Raw genomic sequence first — 19,686 nt, forward strand, 5'->3', positions numbered from 1 at the left:
ATGCAGGGTCAGGCTGGCCTGTGTGTGAGGCGTTTTGCTTCTGAAATATTCATGAAATCAGCCTCCTCTAGGAATGTCCTCGATTCCCCCTGAAGGCTCTTAGATGTTGCAGTCTGCATTTAGCTATTTACATTAGCAAAGACTGTTGTACAAACAGGCACTGGTGGCCTGTCAGTCAGGGCCCTGCTGGCTTCACTTCAGAGAAGGACTCAGAAGTGTGAGTTAAATGAGCCCAGCAGGCAGTTAACCTCTGGGTCTGGAAAAAGCCTGACTCACAGAGTGATTTGGGAGGTGGGATGGCAGACCCATTTAGTTAGGCAGCCTGAAGCTCCTCAAACCATGCTATTAAAAAAATGTGGTGATTAATGCTAACGTATACACAGTTCCTGTGTGCGGGCAACTGTGCTGGTAAACCTCAGAGCAACTTGTCATGCAGAGGCAGTTTATTCCTATTTCACATACATGGAAACTGAGGCACAGAGAAAATATCTTGACCAGCATTTCAGAACTCTGAGTGGCACAGGGGTGAATGCATGCCGTCTGAATCCAGATCCTGTGCTTTTAACCCCTATTCCACAAGGCCCTGTGAAAATGTACTCAATAGAGGCGTTCCACTTTTTGGAACAATTTAGTAATACCTATTAAATAAACACTAATTAACTCATTCAGCAATTCCACTTATTAATGTCTACCTCAGAGAAATGCACTCACTCATTCACCGTGAGTTGGTTGTACCATGGTTTGCATTAGTGAAAAAATGCAGTCACCTAAAAACCCAACAGTTCTCATGCTCTGGAATAATAACACATAGCTATTAAAAAAGAATGAGCATATGATGGAGACTTTATGATCTATTATGGAGTTAAAGCAAGTCACAGAATCAGCAAATGGTATGATACCATTTATGTGAAAAAACAAAGCAGTGCTGCCTGTTTTCCCTGCATATCTGTGTGAGTGTGAAAAGGACTGGAAGGGGGCTTGTGGGGTAATAACAGTGTTATTTCTGGGAGAGTAGAAAGGAAGGTAATAGAGATGGTCATCAGAGGAGTTCTGGTCTAATGTGTAAAGTATTCCTTTTTCATTGTCTATTATTTTTATTTTCCTGTTTCACTTAAAGAATTAAGAATAAATAGAAACTGATAGGTGGATAGACATATAAATTAATTAATTGATTAAGAGTATTTTTAATGTCATATTTTTAGCTCAGGAAAAACCCCCAACAGGAATTTAGAAACACAGGATGGTGGGGCTGGAAGGGACCCTAGAGATTTGCTAGGTGAACTGCAAAACACCTCAAACACAGGCCAGCCTGCCCCTGCATGCAATGAAGAAAGTGAAGCTCAGGGACATTAATGTAGCATGTCTATGGTCCCCCCAGAGAGCCCTCATCACAGCGAGCCTAGGATACAAGCCTTCTGACCACAGGGCGTGCTCGCACCCCTCACTTTGAGCTCATCAACCAGTACACCATTGGCAGGTGACCCTGCAAGGTGCTGCCTGACACAGCCAAGGGGACATAGGTCCCGTGCTGGGTGAACTTGGTGTCTGCACCCTAACATCCCTGAGCAATGAGAGCTGCTGAGACCCTCCCCTCTACACACACCGCAAATGAAACAGTCTTTGACCAGATTTTTCACAGACTTTATGACAATTCTCCCACATGCATATTCATCCTGAAGGAGAGTGTTTCTATATTTGAAACTAATTTTTTTGTTTGTTTTGGGTGGCTGTGTGGCTTGGAATTTTGTTTTTCATTCTTCTTTGAGAATAAAGAGAAGGAAAAATCCTGCATTGCTTTCAGCTTAGGCAGCCTCCCCAGAGGTGTGAGATATAAACACAGTCTGTTTCCTGTATGGCTTTCCCAGGGGCACTGAAAATGTGATGATATTTAATTGGCTGCTCCATGTCTTTGGTGCCTTGGTAAAACAGCAGACACAGCCATGAAATGAGAAAGAGCGTCTGTGGCTGACTCCTGGAGAACAGAGCGATCGGGAGAAAAGAGCAGCTTCCACATGCAGTTTAGGCCTCAGGGAGATGCTCAGAGAGGAGACACAGATGAGGTTATGTTCAATTAAAAACAACAACAACAAAGAACAGTATTTAGGAAGTCTGTATTGGGAGGAGCCACTCTTCTCCCCAGAAGATGCAGTCAAGGCCCAGATATCTTGGCATCTTTTAAAAAGAAACAAAACACCTTGTTTATTTTCAAACGAAGAAATGGTAATAATAGCAGCTAACATGCTGAGTGCTTATTTCTGTTAAAGATCTTGCTTTTTTAAAAAAAAAATTAGGAAACTTTATTTTTCAGGACAGCTTTAGACTTACAGAAAGTTTGAGTGGAAAGTACAGAGATTTCCCATATTCCTGTATTATTTCCTTCTTGCATTCTAGTGGTACATTTCTTGCAAGTGATGAGCCAAATTGAATCATTATTGTTAACTGAAGCCCATAGTTTACATTAGGTTCAATCTTTGTGTTGTATATTCTATGGGTTTTGACATCATAATGACAAGTAGCACCATTTTAGTATCATAACAAATAGTTTCACTACCCTAAAAATCCCCTGTGCTCCACCTACTCATCTCTGCCTGCCTCCCTGCAAACCTCTGTCGACCAGTGATCTCTTGCTGTCTCTATAGTTTTGCCTTTTTCAGAATGTCATATCATTAGAATCATACTGTAGACATTTTTTATTTTTTTAATTAGGTTTTCTGAGGTAAATTCACCCTTTTCAGGTGTATAGTTCTATGAATTTTAACAAATGTGTGCAGTAGTATAACTACCACCGCAATCAATAAAATGCTTCCATCACCCCAAGCAGTTCCCTCATGTTGTATTAGGCTCTTTATATGTACTTTCAAACCTCACTACAAACCTCTGAGGAAGGCACTCGTCCTATGTCTACTAAGCACAGAGAGGTTTAGCGGTTTGCTCAGGGGCACACAAGGATTAAAGCAGCGGAACCAATAGTTGAATTTTAGTGATCTGTGTTTCTTAGTGCCTGGTTGTAATGTCTTAATGTCCCGCTTGTACATTCCAAAACAATGGCACCGTATTGCATCAAAGAAAATAGCACTATGAAAAAGAGTCTCCTGATTCATTAGACAATAAATATGACCACCCAAGTGGAAATGGCTTTCTCAAGGTCCCAAAGTGAATGGTAGGGAACCAGAAGGACTCTCAACCTTTAAACATGACCTTGAGAACACACTTTGCTCATAACAGGCACTTCACAAATGTCTCTTCTTTTGGACCGAAGTATATTCGGATTCGAGAGGGAAGTGATGGTAAGCAGGGTGACTATAGGTCCCAGATGTCTATCTCCAGGCTTTGCCAATATTCTCACTACTCTCCCGGTCAGAATGCTGTGAAGAAAGCCTGCCATTGGTAGAGGCCACAGGGCAGCAGCATAACGTTTTGATAAGGCGTCCCCTGGGGCTTTGGCTTGGCAGCAAGAGAAACAGATTACATGAAGAGTGAAAGAATGACACACCACTTCCCCCCTGTCCCTCCCACCTTCTACCAACCACTTGGAGAAAGTCTTCCTATTGGCAGCCCATTCCCAGGTGATCTCTAGACCTGTTTCCTGACTGCAAACTCCTTAGCACATCCCCTGGCTTCCCAAGGAAGAAATCCTTAGGAGAGGATTCAGGCCCTTTGTCAAGTCTTTATCACAAAGAGCCCAGGGAGGCAGGCTCAAAAGTTGGCTCTAAAGCCTCCGACAATGACAATATTTACGTAAGGAGATAATGACGGCTTGTTGTAGAACCCGTTAGTGCAGCTTTTGTTTTGTTTTTTTAATTGAACTTTTCCTAAGCCAGATCTGAAGTAATCAAGGAGGTTTCCTTTTTAACTGATAAGTATTGGCATTAAAATTAATTTATTAAGCAACAGTATTTGTCAGCTAGCTACTATCAGAGAAGTAATTCTGAGCTGGAAATGGGAAGGAGTGTCTTGAACAAATTCTCCAGCTCTGCACTGGTTTGTGGACTGGATGAGAAAGAGGCCAGCGAGGCACTTACAATAACCAGGAGCTCGGGTTAGGACAGTGGCGGTTCAGAGAGAACATTCTACTGGGGACACTGGAGTATCTGCAGAAAGCTTCACGGAGTTTTATCACATCAGAAAAGATAAGCAAGATTTAAGTAAGTGGCTGAAACATTGCCTGGTATATAGAATGCTCACAATAAATGTTTGTTAAATTTAAAAAGAAGGAAAATACTCATTTTATGGGTGTGATAGCATGGGCAGAGACACGGAGGTGGAACTGAGCCCAGTCAGCCTGACTGAGGCAGAGGAAAGTGGAGCGTTGCCATGATGGAGAGAGTAGCACTAGACTGTAGTGGCTCAGAAGGGAAATGACATTTACTGACACCTTACATGTGTCAGACACTACAATAAGGATCACTTATCCCACTTGAGTCTCAACAATCTCCAGATATAAGATCTTGCCATTTCTATTTCACACAGGTGACTATCTAAGCTTCCTGAAGTAAGGAAATTTGCTCAAGATCACACACCCTCTTCTCACATCCTATTCTTTTACTGTGTCAAATGCTTTCTTAAGGGACAGATTTGGGGCTTATGTGATAAAAGCCTAACATCCCCTATCTTCAGTTCTTGAGGAATAGAAGTGTATTGCTTTAGGAAACCATTCATAGTGTTACAAATTCCAGACAGGGTAGTAAAGGATGAAAATGGAAGTAAGGGCCCCAACTAAAAAGGCTGATTTGAATGAATAGAGGCAACAATGATGGGAAAGACAAGTATAAAAGTTACTTGAAACAAACCAAAGCAACAAGGCTTAAGAATAGGTTAGACATAAGAGATGAAGGAGGAGGAGAACAGTTTTGGGGGCTGACAGAGTAGAAAAAAAAAAGTGATACTGCCTTGGAAAGAAAAGACAGACTTGGTAAATAGAATCGTGTGGGTGAGAGAAAGAAGATGACAAGTTCAGTTTGGGACATGTTGTTTTGGAAATGATAGTTGGAGACATAAATGGAAATATGCTACAGGCATCTGAAAATCTGAGGCTAGCCAAAGATCAGGCTAAAATATAAAATTGGAAGCCTTCTGCACTGAATGAAGCCATGAGTCCATCAATGGCGGAAGTGAGCCTTGGATCAGCCCACAATAGGAGACAAAGACAAAGAGAACCTAGGAAAGCTATCACATAGGGAGTAGTTGGAGAAGTGAAAGGAGAGCAGAGATGATAGATAAATAGATGCATAGATGATGGATAGAGAATTTGTCATGAAGAAGAGACACTAGATAGTCTATAGGAAAAATGACTTGCTCCCAACATTGTCAAATGATACAAAGATAGTGTATTAGTTAAGACACTGGCTGAGCTTCTGTAACAGAAAAATAAAAATGATAGTGTTAAATGGTTCAGGGCTGGTATGGTGACTCCACAATCATCAGAGTCACTGACTCTTTTCATCTTACTGCTCTGCCTCCTTAACCCTGGGTACAGTGGACTGAATGTTTGTGTCCCCCCAAATTTATATGATTGAAATCCCAACCCTCCCAATATGATGGTATTAGGAGGTGAGGACTTAGGGAAATGATTAGGTAATTGGTGATTAGGGATTAATGCTATTATAAAAGGGACCCCAGATAGCTTTCTCACCCTCTTTCCACCATGTGAAGAGACAATGAGAAGAACATAGTCTGTGACCCAGAAAGAGAGCTGTTACCAGACCCTAACCATGCTGACACCCCGATCTGAGACTGCCAGCCTCCAGGACTGTGAGAAATAAATTTCTATTGTTTATGAGCCGCGCAGTCTATGGTACTTTGTTATAGCAGCCTGAACTAAGACACCGTGCCTCCTCCTCAGCGTCTAAGTTAGTTCCTCCACTTCCTGTTGTCACATTTGTGTTCAACCCTGCAGGAAGGCTGAAAAGGGGAATGGGCAAGACTTGCCTTAGAAGTTTCACACATCGATTTAGACTCCATGGCCATTCCTGGTTACAAGGGAATCTGGGAAATGTAAATGTTCAGCTGGGCAGCCATGTGCCCTGGTAAATTTCAGTCTCTTACTATGTAATGAGCAAAGCATAGATATTGGAGGATCACTAACCTAGTCTTTACCATAAATTGAAAAGATAATAATTCAGAAAAGACCCTTGAATTGGACAAGCTGTTGGCTGCTATGAAAGCCTGTTTAACTTTTCTTTCTGTCTTCATTCTTGCTGTCATCCAATCCATTGTCCGTGCTACAATTAGAAGTAATTTTCTAAAGTGTCACTCTTGTGCTTGAACACATTGACTTCCCAGTATTTTTAGGACAAAGTCTAAAAATCTAAGTGTAGCTAAGCTCTCGTGATTAGAAACTTACCTACTTTGGAAGGTCACCTCTCTCTGCTATTCTCCCTAACACAGCCTATTACATCTCCATTTCTTCCTCATTCAACTCCTCCCATTGACCAGAATGCAGTTGTTAGCATTGACTCTCCTGTTGTCTCTTTTTAGTATGCTTTTCCCCACTTTGCTTGGATTCCTCCAATCTTCCTTCACGTTAGAGGCCATGTTCACTCAGGCACGTTCACTGATCTTCCCGGGCAGAGTCCTCTGCCACATCTACGTGTTTTTTGAAGTACCCTGCATGTCATGTGTACCAGTTATCCAGCTCTGCCTTGTAATGCTTGGCTTCTCTGTGTCACCCACTAACCTCTCAGCACCTGGAGGAAAAAAGGTAGCCCCTTATCCAAATTTGTGTACCCATAGGTTAGCACAGGGCCTGGTACAGAGTAAGAATTCCAAAAGTATTCATTGAATGAGAGAAAGGCATAACTCTGAAAGACTCAAAAGCTATTATATATCAAAGCAAGTGAGAACACGTGGATTTCCTGCCCATTTACTGTTGTTTTGTAGGCTTAGGCCCTTCTGCTACATAATGAAGAACTTGTTAATATGCTGGCAAATGGCAAAGAAAATGAATTACTTTGACAAGGAACATTAGAGTGCAACATTTATCTTACAACCTGAAACATTGTTGGGTGTCATGATTCCATGTCTCAGAGTTAGTCAGATTGTTTTTGGCAATCCCCATTTCATGGGAGGGAAAATTGCCTATTGTAAAGGAAGCATCCACAACCCACTATTTAGCAGAGCTCTAAGAGATTATTTGCTTATTACCATGGCAACCACCAGCCCAACACTGCACATTAGTATACTTGTCTAGACAGCACCAAAGTCATCGCACTTCCTCTCCTGTGTGCCTGATTTTAATCAGGCAGGTGTGGATCCAAGGTGCTACTGGGAGAGAAATTATTTCTCTCTCCCTGTGGGCAAATGAAAGGCACCCTGCGAGCATCTAAATGGCTAGCCTTGAAATATGCCCTAATTTGAAAGCTCTAGCATTAGTCTGTGTTTTTCTTTTTTAAATAAAATCTTACTAGAAATAAAGAACTAGAAATACATCCATATGGCCTGCCAACTGTGTCTAAAAATAGTTTCTGTGACAGAAAGCTCACTTTTAAATTTATGACAAACTAAGAATCAAAAATGTCTTTTAATTGTTTTTTTTTCTCCTTGTCATCAGTATCTGGACACAGATACCCAAAGCCATAAACCAGATCATTATTGACTTAGAGTATTCATAGTGTTCCCATGGAGGGAGGAATTTGGGCAGGACCGAACTCTCCAGTGACAGTCCCCTGAGCTTTGCTAAATCTCAGGGTCAGGGCATTCCTCAGGCAGAGCCCTTCCTGAGACTCGCTGGGTCTTACATCTCTGGCAATGTCGGAATATCCATCAGCAAGTATCCCCCGGCAATACTGTGGAATGGAGGACCTAAAAAGACACATGTATATTTCCCCTCAAAACTGATGCAACCAGTGGTTTTTACTAGTTTATGAACATAAAAGTGTGTGAATAGAAACTCTGAATTATATTTGTACCTAGTTAATTATGTGATTGGTGAATGTGTATGCAATTTGTTCTAAATAACTGGGGTCAGGCAGGGACATTTGGCCCAGGCCTCCCATTCACACAAGGCAGCAAATTTAGAAATTTGACCTTGTCTCCAAACAAGCCTTCACAAAGAGTTGGAGACATGCTGACAGGATTGGAACCAGACTGCATTCATCATATGTCTTTAAACTTGGGTCCATGACTGGACCATACTCCCTAGCAGGGCACTATGAGAGTATAATTTGTAAATTCCATCATTATTGCATGGAGAGCAAAATGATATCACATTGATTTGTATGTGTAAAAAGTATTGGTTTGTTAAATGTAAATATTTAACATGGATTACAAAATATGTTTGTGGTGTCTTCATTTTTAAAAATACACCAGCAGTCTCATGAAACAGAAGAGGCCATATCTTTCTCATGGCTGAGAGGCCTCTGGGGTCAGGCACCTTTATTAGCGTTTGGTCCTGTAAGTCTTTTTTTAAAAAATTATTATTATGAATCCTCACTTTGAGGATATTTTTTCCTCCAGTGATTTTTAGAGAGAGTGGAAGGGAGGGGGAGAGACAGAGAGAGAGAAACATCGATGTGAGAGAGACACATTGATTGGTTGCCTCCCACACCGGCCCCCACCAGGGCCAGGAATTGAGCCTGAAACCAAGGTACATGCCCTTGACCGGAATCAAACCCGAGACTCTTCAATCTATGGGCTGACGCTCTATTCAATGAGCCAAACCGGCTAAGGCTCCCCTAAACCATTTGCTTGACTTTATGACATTTGTTGGATGCTTAATAAAACATTTGTTTAATTAATACATGAATGAATGAACTGTGAATATGAATAAACACATGTGGCTTTCTAATCAACTTCTCTTAGATTATTTCCGGATAGCTGTTACATATGCCTTAGGTACGGTTAGCTAATGAAAGAAATGACAGACCCGGGGAACACGCCCGGGAAATTTTGGTATCATGGCATTGAACTATACAGCCAGGGAGTCACAAGAAAGAACCCTAAAGTACATCACTGATTGTGAAAAATCAGGGGAAAGGTGAATGTGTTTTAATGAAAAGTGAATAAAGTTTTATTCTTCTCAATTTAATGCACCTCAAATTAGACTGTGGTCTAACAAATCTTAACTGTTTAACCAATACACAACAGCAAAAAGCCCTCTGTATTAGTCTCCTATGGCTGCTGTAACAAATTACCACAGATTCAGTGGCTTAAAACAATGCAAATTTATTCTCTTACAACTCTGGAGGTCAGAAGTCCAAAATCAGTTCCACGGGGCTAAAGTCAAGGGTTGGTCCCTTCTGGAGGCTCTGAGGGGTAATTCCTGTGTTTGTTTTTGCCTTTTCTATCTTCCAGAGGCCACATGTGTTCCTTGACTCACATCACTCCAACCTCTTGCTTTTATCATCACATCTCCTGCTTCTTCCTTTGACCTTGCCTTCTTCTTATAAGGACCCTTGTGATTACATTTAGGGCCCATATGGAAAATTTAGGATAATCTTCTTCAAATCCACAAGTTAATAACATCTGAAAGTCTTTTTATTTTTTTATTTTTTAACCACATAAGGCAACAACATTCACAGGTTTCAAGGATTAGGATGTGGATATATTTCAGAGCTACTATGCAGCTTCTACACCTTTTTATCCCTTAAGTGGGATATCAGGCACCTCATTTTGTCTGGGATTCATTTTCCCTATCTGTGCAATCAGAAGATTGTATTAACATAGTTCCATATCTTTACAGTATTTTTATGGTGAAAAATTGCATTGAACTGTACAGCCAGGGAGTCACAGGAAAGAACACAAAAGTTCATCACTGATTGTACTTCCCCTTCTCATTTTTCCCTCCCCAACCCCAACACACACACACACACACACACACACACACACACACACACACACGAGTCTGGTTAAGAATACAGATTCTGTAGCCAGTCTGCCTGGCATAGTACCTGCCCTCCACTTACTCGGTATATGACTGAAGGCAAGTTACCTTACCTTTCTGTGCCTCAGTTTACCATCTGCAGAATGAGGACAATAATAGTACTTCCCTCTTAGAATGGGTGTGTGGCTTAAATTAGTTAAAACACGCAGTTCTTTAATAACTGCTAGTTGTAATTACTCTTATTTAGTCACTCTTACTTCCATTTAGCTTGTGTAAATTCAAGTAGCTCAGCAAAAAAAAGTGACAACGGCGTAAATAAGGAGATTATTTACTCTTGCAGTTCCACTCAATTAGTGCCTGAATGGGAGGATGGGAGAGGAAGATGTGACTCACCGTCCTTCAGCCACTCTCAGCTCCTGTTCTCATGCTTCCGTCCTCCCCAGTATAAACATCTTGCATCCCTCAGTGTGACTGTACAGTTTTTATGTTCGCGATGTTTGGACAATTGTCCTCGCAATGCAAACTAATTTGCAATTGAAAATAATGCTCTCCACCAAGGAAGGGAAAGCAGCTCCAGTGAGGGTGGAGGCGGTATTCTACCAGTTAGGAGATATTTGATGTCCTTCCACAGAGTTTCTTCTCGAGGAGTTTTTAAGGTTAACTTTGGCTGTTCCCAACTTGACTTCTAAGCTCATCCCTGCTTAACCTCATCTCTGCAAAAAATGCACCTTCTTAGTGCATCTATAGAGTCTTGGACTCCCTACAGTAATTCTTGACTGGGAAAGGCTGTAATGTCTCCACCAGCCAAACTTCTAGGGCCTTGATTTCAATCAAATTTGGAGCACAGACACAGAAATATGAAGATATTTCAATAACAGGAGAGAATTATGAGTTCAGTTAAGCAGAAACTAGCATTAACGCCATTACTTATTATGGGAATCATGTAAAGATGAAATGAGATGATATAGAGATGTAGAAATGATCAGTACTCAACAGTGATGTTTAAGAGTAACAATATGATTACACCAGAGTTTTCCATCCAGAGGCCCCTGGGTGTTTCAGTGCTAAATCACAGAGTGCTAACCAGAGAGGCTTCCATTCCAATCCTGTCAGCTTCAAAATACATCAAATATTAGCAATTAGCAAAAGTTAAAATGTGAATAACAACCCAATATTTTCTTGCCCCTACTCGGATTATTACCCAGAGTAGGAGTTTCTACTCATTCTGGATCACTGAGCCCTATGAAACTCTACATACATCCCCACGATCACATAAAGAAATATCTTCATACAATTCAGGAGTGAAACCAGAGGGGGTAGGGAATCCTAGGGTTACGAACCAGAATTCAAGGCCTTTTCTCATCAAGTCCCCTTTCTAGCCTCATTTCTAGATGTTATCTCTTCCACCACAACCATATCACAAAGTATCAGACCACCATTTGTTCCTGGCCTCAGATCCCGTTGTTAGACTCTTATTCCAGCTGGTGCTGCAGAGACCACCTTCCTGCAGGTGTAACTTAACGATCCTGCACTTCAGCTGTGTCTCTTGCTTTCTTCTCTGGGACTTTGTTGGAAGGAACTCAAGATGATGTTGAGTTCTTTCTTGACATTAGCATAGATGCAAACCTGAAAGTACACTAGTTAAAAATCCATAGGGCAGCCCTTGATGGGTGGAGGACAGACTGATGGATAAACACTCCCATTTTTCAGTCTGTGGGTAGACAACTCTAGGGTATATTTCATACTGTTCCTTGGAGGGTTCCAGCAAGATTGCCCAAAGTAGAGTCCCATTTGATAATGTACCCATGTATTGGCTTTTCCCCTGTCCTTGCTTCACTCTTCCCAAACTTTTACACCTACTCCTTGATATCATGTCCCAAAATACTAGTAAATGACATGGGGGGGGGGGGACACACAAAAGTAGGTTAATAATCTATACTAATAAAAGGGTAATATGCAAATTGGTCAGGATACCCTCACAGTAATGACTGAACAGCAGGCTGTGTGGGGCGACAAGGCCGGCAGGGGGTTATTGAGGAACGACCAAATGACTGAACAGAAGGCTGTGTGGGGCTACCAGGCCAGCAGGGGGGTTATTGAGGGACAAGCAAATGACTGAACAGCAGGCTGCGTGGGGCGTCCAGGGTGGTGGGGGGGCAGTGAGGGGTGACCAGGCCAGCAGGGGGGGGGGCAGTTGGGGGCAACCAGCCCAGCAGGGGGGGCCATGAGGGGTGACCAGGCTGGCAGCAGGGAGCAACTGGGGGGGGGGGATCAGGCCTGCAGGGGAGGGCAGTTGGGGTGACCAGGCCAGCAGGGGAGGGCAGTTGGAGGGGACCAGGCTGGCGAGGGGGGGCAGTTGGGGGGCAACCAGGCTGGTGGGGAGGCAGTTAGGGGTGATCAGGCTGGCAGGGGGGGCGGTAGTTAGGGGCGATCAGGCAGGCAGACAGATGAGCAGTTAGGAGCCAGTGGTCCCGGATTGTGAGAAGGATGTCCAACTCCTGGTTTAGGCCCAATTCCCAAGATTGGGCCTAAACTGGCAGTCAGACATCCCCCAAGGGGTCCCGGATTGGAGAGGGTGCAGGCTGGGCTGAGGGACACCCCCCACCCCGGCCCCCAGTCCATGAATTTTGTGCACCAGGCCTCTAGTAATAAATAACACAATAATGAATGAATAAATAAATAATACAAGAATAAGCTCTGTGTTTTGCATACTCACAACTGTAAACTTACATTTGCCTACCCCTCCCTGTACACTCAAGCTCAATCACAGAGAAACTACACAAAACAACTTCTAGCTTCACTTTTTCTTCTGTTGTACCTTAAGCCTGAAATGCCCTTTTTCTTTTCTATTTGGCAAATCTCTTTATCTTTAAATCCCTTTCTCAATTATAATCTACATTTGTGGTCACAAACTATTTGTACACAGGTTTTCCTATAAACATCTCTACTATATATTCTTGCTTATATGTGCATCTCCTTAGATTATGTTCTGTGGAGTTAAATAGAAGTATTGTGCCCTACTTATCTTTGTATTTTTGTATAATGGCAGTTTGTAAGCATTGGATAAAAGGTTGTTGACCTTGAATGGATGAGTTAAGAACACCTAACCTACCAACTCTACAGGGTTGCATAAGGTTCAGATAGGATCATGTATGTGAAACAACTTTGAAGCATGCCATGCAAGCCATTAAGCAGTTCATAAGATGCTCGTACTAGGAAAATATTGTTCTAATCCCACTGGACTAAGTACATAGTAGTTATACAAATATTTATTTAGAATTCATATTAATAAAATAAATTTATCTTCTACCTATAAAAAAGGACTTTTATAAAATAATGTCATATGCTCGGCTGGTATGGTGTTTTTTTTTCCTTTACAATATATAGACTATCACCATAGCAATAATAGTCACCATAACAGCAAGGCCATAAACACAATTTAATCTTGCTGTTTTAGTTATGCAGGAGAATTTTGGTAAGAACACACTGTAACTTGGCCAGAACATCTGTACTCTTAAGAAAACAATACAGAAAGCCAAAATATTGGTTTTATAGATGATTTGAAAGAGTTATAATTCTGAGGCCTGGTGTCCTTGGATGTCATGGGGAAATATGGGCCAAGTGGGAAAAACTCACATTTCTAGTCTGGCCATTGCCCTCAATGCCTTAGAAGTAGAATGTCTCTCAACCCCAGCTAATAGGAGCTAACTGCACCACAGTCATAGACTCCCTCTTATTTAATTTTTTAAAACTAATTTATCATGCAGCAAAACTGTTAGATATTAGGTTAATATCTTGGTAATTATCACTTGTTATGTTAGAGATAACATAATTTATATAAATAAAGATGAAGGCTAGGTATATTTCCTTCATTTTACTAAAGGTTATGATTTCATGTAGATTTAGTCAATAGAGTATAATCCAGCATCATCATGAAATCTCATCCTTAAATACCTCAGAAGGTATTGCTAAAACAATGGACGTTTTTCTCCATTGACACATTTACATTATCCCACCTATCAAATTGACAGTAGCTCCTTAATTATCTAAGTTCATATTAAAAAATTTCCAATTATCTCTAATATGTCCTTTAGAGCTGATTATATATATATATATATATATATATATATATATATATATATATATGTATATGCATATAGATAATAGGTAGATATCTTGTACATCTCTGTGTATGTGTGTGTGAGTGTGTGAATGTGTATATGTGTGCATTGTGACTCAAGGAATTTATTTATGGGGTTGTGTGAGCTGGCAAGTCTGAAATCTGAAGGGAAGGCTCGCAGGTTAGAAAGTCACTGGCAGGATCTCCTTCCTTAAAAAAACAAACTTGTTTTGCTCTTAAGGCCTTGCACATTATCAAGGATAATCTCCTTTCCTTAAAGTCAAGTAATTGTAGATGTTAACCACATTTATAAAACAGCAACACCTAAATGAGTGTTTGGTTGAAAATTAGGTACTATAGTATAGCCTAGACAAGTTGACACATAAAACCAACCATCACAGTGTTGTTTAGCTTATTCCTCTCGTCCTGTGCTATCCAATATGGCAGCCACTAGCTATTAAGCGCTTGAAATGTAGACTGTCTGAATTGAGGTGTGCTATACTGTGAAGTCCATGCCAAATTTAGAAGACAAAGTACAAATAAAAATAAAGTAAATATCTCATTAATAACTTATTATTGATTATGATGAATTATTTCTATTATTGATTACATGTTGAAATGATAGTATTTTACAAATGTTGGGTTAAAAAAAGTTATTCATCACTAAAATTTTACTGTTTCATTTCACTTGTTTAAGCATGTTTACTAGAAAATTTCAAATTATATATGTAGCAACATTTTGTTTCTTTTGGGTATCACTGCTCTAGCCTCTATATTTTCTGTAATCTAAAATTCAGACTCTAAAAATTTGGTTAAAATTAAGCTTTTCCAGCAGATTACATGGTAATGTTACCACATATGGCAGTAGACAGTATTATCTTGTATACTATTAGTGATTTAGGTTTGGCCACTGGATTGAAGGCATGACCTTGATTCTTTCATGGTAAAACAATGTTTTTCTCCTTATGATCAGAAAATAATCCTCATAGGGTTACTTTGCCCCCATATGAACATGCCCTCTCTCACCAACAATTCATCAAATGGTTTTAATAGCAATTAATAGTGCTTGCTTGAATAAATTATTTCATCATAGATTGTAAGATAGCTATTGCCCAATTTTGTCATTCCTTACACATAAATAATTGTCATTATTCTATAAGCTAGAGGTCTCCTGTTTAACTCAGAGCATTTGGTTGCTATGACTGCTTATTGGAAAGTGGGGATAAATTACCTCTTCCTTTTAATTTCCAGTTTTAAAAGCAGAAATTGACTTAATAACTGTCATAAATTATGACAAATTACTTTTTATTTTTTTAAAAATATTGTGAACTCAAGGAATTTTTTTTCATATACAGACTATCTTTCAACCAACTTAAATCATTATTCTGCTGATGCTTGAATTTTCACAACTTGGACTATGTAATCCCCTTCAATATGATTCCAGTTTCCTTTTGATACAATCTCATCAATCCTGGAACATTTTATTGCTTTCTGACACAGCGATATATCCCGAACTCACATCTTCCTGCTCATATCTTGAGTCATTTCTCCATGAGACACTGGTTTCTTGCATTTGGAAATGTATTTAGAAACCAAGATCTTGTGCTTATAATTGACTTTTTAAATTTACTTGTAATGATATCTGAATTTCACAGACATAGGTAAAAAAAATGAAATTTCATTTCCCTATAAGCAAACTGAAATTTTCATTATTGTCAGAAAACTAAATCTTGCTAGTCAAAATAAATTTAGTTCCTTCTGGATTCTTAGCCTTTGTTGGTTTAAAATCAGATTTAGGTCTCTCCCCTTTCTCTTAGTCCTTCTCTTTCCCCAAAGATGGTACAGACTTGGGGGTTAGGGTGGAGGTAGTTCTTTGTGTTGTCCTACCAGAAACAACAGCAACCAGAAAGAGGCATCTTATTTGCCAGATTTCACAAATACTAGTAAAAATATAGGAGCCCCCTTTTCCAGCTGCAGCATCAACTAAAATGTACACGTTCTCTCTGCTGCTTGGTCACCAGGCCTTTGCAAACTGTGTCCTTCTTGTCCCAGCTGATAGGAATTTCTAGGTCAAATGATCCATTCACAGCAACTTCCAACACCTCGTGGGGCATAGGAAAATTTAGGATTGTCTCTTCTTCAACTCTGGGGCTCTGAAAGATTCAAGGAACTGTCTTCCTATTCCTCACCACCTATTTCTACTTTAATGCTGGCTTCTGTTTGAAGTGTATTGTCTCCTACTCAAGGCAATAAATGCCACTAATATTGATGTGGAGGGCCAAAGGAAACTTAAGAAAGGAAAGACTTGTGTTACTGTTTTCTAATTTTATTTTGCTGCACATGCCCCAGAAAAGATTTGCTATTCTCTGCCTTAGCTCCTACCCTTCCCTACCACCATACTTTTGCTCATGTGTTCCTTTTGCATAGGGTGACCTCCCTCACTTGCTACCAGTCTCACTTGAATACAGATATTCAGATCTACCCATTCTTCAGGGCTCACACAATATAGAAAATATTCCTTTCTCCTCTGTTCTAATCATGTCATCTCGGTCTTTCTTTTGGGACTTATTTATTATTCATTCTATAAACTTATACTAAGAACGTATTACTTACCAAGGGTTGTGCTTTTTATTTGAACTGGATTATAAATTCTTTGGAAGGAGAATCAGTGTCTAGTTCATCATTGTATTATTTTGAACGATAGAAGGAGGGAATGACTGAATGAATAAGCATATGAATTGCTGACCACCCAGACTGCAGGAACTTTATCTCCTCCCCAGCTCCTAGGGCCAGGATGCCTGACTTCTTGTCTTCCCACACTTCTCTTTCAAACTTATTTTCATCTGCATCTATTTTCTCTTTGTTCATCTTTCTAAGAAGAATAAGGGACCCATTTTTAATTTCCACTCAGCTTCTGTCTAGAAACCATCTCCTAATATTTCTAAGATCTTGATTTAGCAATGATCTTTATCTTTAGCCTTTCCACCAGCTCCTTCAATTCAGCATATAAATTGGCTCAAGTGTTTCAAATCTCTAAAGCCCCCTTCCCCTTTGGCCTTAGAATTCTCCTTCCTTCCTCTCCATCTTCACTTCCTGTTACTTGCAACCCTAAAGCTACGTTTTAGCCATATTGAAATATCTGATTTTCTATCTTGGTTCACTTCTCTTTCTTGCTTTTATATGCTGTTTCTTTGCTTGTATAGCCTCTCATTTTTTTTTTTTTTTTTGGTATTGTTAATCCTCACCCAAGGGTATTTTTCCATTGATTTTTAGAGAGAGTGGAAGGGAGAGGGAGAGACACACAGAGAGAAACTTGGATATGAGAGAGAGACATCGATTGGTTGCCTCCCACACGGCATGCAGGGGATCCAGCCTGCAACCGAAGTACGCGCTCTTGACTAGAATGCAACCTATAACCCTTCAGTCCTTAGGCTGATGCTCTATCCACTGAGCCAAACAAGCTAGACCTATACTCTCATTCTTAACTATTTCTATGCCTCTAAGTCTCAGCTCAGCATCTTCTTCTCTGGGAAGCCTTCTAAAACTCCCACAGATAAGCTGGTCATTTCATCCTTCTAATTTCACCTGGTGTCAAATATATTGTGATTATCTGTCGGCAAACCTGCCTCCCTCAAGTGATTGTGGGATCCTTGTGGGCATGTACAAGATCCTATTAATAATATGTGCATTTCCAGTGGCTGGCTGTAGTAGGTCCTTAAAGCTTGAATTAAATAGACAAATAAATGAATGAACAAATGAAACTATCTTATTACCTATATTACTGTACTGTGCCCAGGAAAAACCCTATGATAGTCTAAGCCAATGGGTGTGTTCCTCCTGTGGCCAGTCCTGGCAAGGACAGCATGACCTTGGCAAGGTCGTGTCATGTATTCAATAGGAAATCAACCAACTTTCCTGTTTCTGTAGAGTGCTGGCCAAAGGAAAGATGGCTGTGTGTGGTGAAGGCAGCAAATGAAAAGACCTTCTGTGAAAAGAATGTTCCTCTCTTGCATTTCATTTCACAGGAGGTACCTTCTTGGAACATACTAGTAAATCCTAATTCAAGGAGGGTTAAAACAGATTGTGCTCACAAGAGCAAAGACAAATAGATGGTTGTGGAAATCTTTATTCCAGTGTCAGAAACTTCCAAAATAAACAGGAAAAAGAAAAAAATAAACCCTCATAATTACCCATCTTGACTATAAATTCTTTCTATCATTCATTGGAAATAAGAACTGGGGTTTAACTTTAAAATAATCTAGCAAGACCCATTAACTTTGCCAACCCTAATACATATTTTAAAGGAGTGGAAGTTTATAACCGTTCAAGGTCCCATGGCTAGTAATTGGCAAAACTGGTACTTGAACTCAGGTTTCCTGATATTCCACCAAATACCTTTTCAACCTCATTATCTATCTAAGTATATCCATAAGTAGAAAAAAAGTACATATAGAGAAAAAAGGAAGACTTCTACAGCTGGAATATATTAGGGAACCTTAAAATAGTTTAACAGCTTGGATATGCTTCCAAATAATAGTGCATTTGTCATTTTCTTACACTAATCCATGACCTGGTGTCAATCCTTCCTGGCACTTAAAATATTTTGCTTTGAAATAATGATTTCATATCCTGGTTCTTCAACCACAGAACCATGATTCTGCTTTTTAAAGGATCATGGAGATAGATCAATAACAGAATTAATGAAAGACAGTGTTTGATAGTGAATCTGTTAAATTGCCATCGCATAGCTGTTAAGAACTGTGAAGGTCTGAAATTTTGCCATACTAACTAATCTTACAATTTAGTTGCGTGGATGCAGACTAAAGACATGAAACTCCCAGATTAGGGTCAAAGAACTTGATAACTCATGGCAAGAAGAGTAGCCAGAGTGCCAGCATTTGCACTGGTTTCCTAAACCCTGATACCCACAGGGCAACACAAAGAAGGCAGGCGACATTTGTTCTCATAGTGTGATGGGAGAGGAACCTGAAGCCCAGGGAATTCCAATCCTATATAATAAAAGAGTAATATGCAAATTGACCATCACTCCAACACACAAGATGGCTGCCCCCATGTGGTCAAAGATGGCTGCCCCCATGTAGATACAAGATGGCCACCACAAGATGGCCAGCAGGGGAGGGCAGTTGGGAGGGACCAGGCCTGCAAGGGAGGGCAATTGGGGGCGATCAAGCCTGCAGGGGAGGGCAGTTAGGGGTGACCAGGCTGGCAGAGGAGGGAAGTTGGGGGTGACTGGGCCTGCAGGCAAGGGCAGTTTGGGGGGACCCAGGCCTGCAGGAGAGAGCAGTTGGGGGGACCAGGCCTGCAGGGGAGGGCAGTTAGGGGCAAACAGGCTGGCAGGGGAGGAGTTAGGCATTAATCAGGCTGGCAGGGGAGTGGTTAGGGGGTGATCAGGCTGGCAGGCAGAAGCGGTTAGGGGCAATCAGGAAGGTGAGCCGTTGAGAGCCAGCAGACCTGGATTGTGAGAGGGTGCAGGCTGGGCTGAGGGACACCCCCCCTCCTGTGCATGAATTTCGTGCACCGGGCCTCTAGTCCTATATAATAAAGAGGTATTATGCAAATTGACCCTACTCCATCACACAAGATGGCTGCCCCCATGTGGTCAAAGATGGCCACCACAAGATGGCCAGCAGGGGAGGGCAGTTGGGGGCAATCAGGCCAGCAGGGGAGCAGTTATGTGTCGATCAAGCTGGCAGGAGAGTTGTTAGGGGGTGATCAGGCAGGCAGG

This window comes from Cnephaeus nilssonii, assembly GCF_951640355.1.
Source record: "Cnephaeus nilssonii genome assembly, chromosome: 2".
Taxonomy (NCBI): domain Eukaryota; kingdom Metazoa; phylum Chordata; class Mammalia; order Chiroptera; family Vespertilionidae; genus Cnephaeus; species Cnephaeus nilssonii.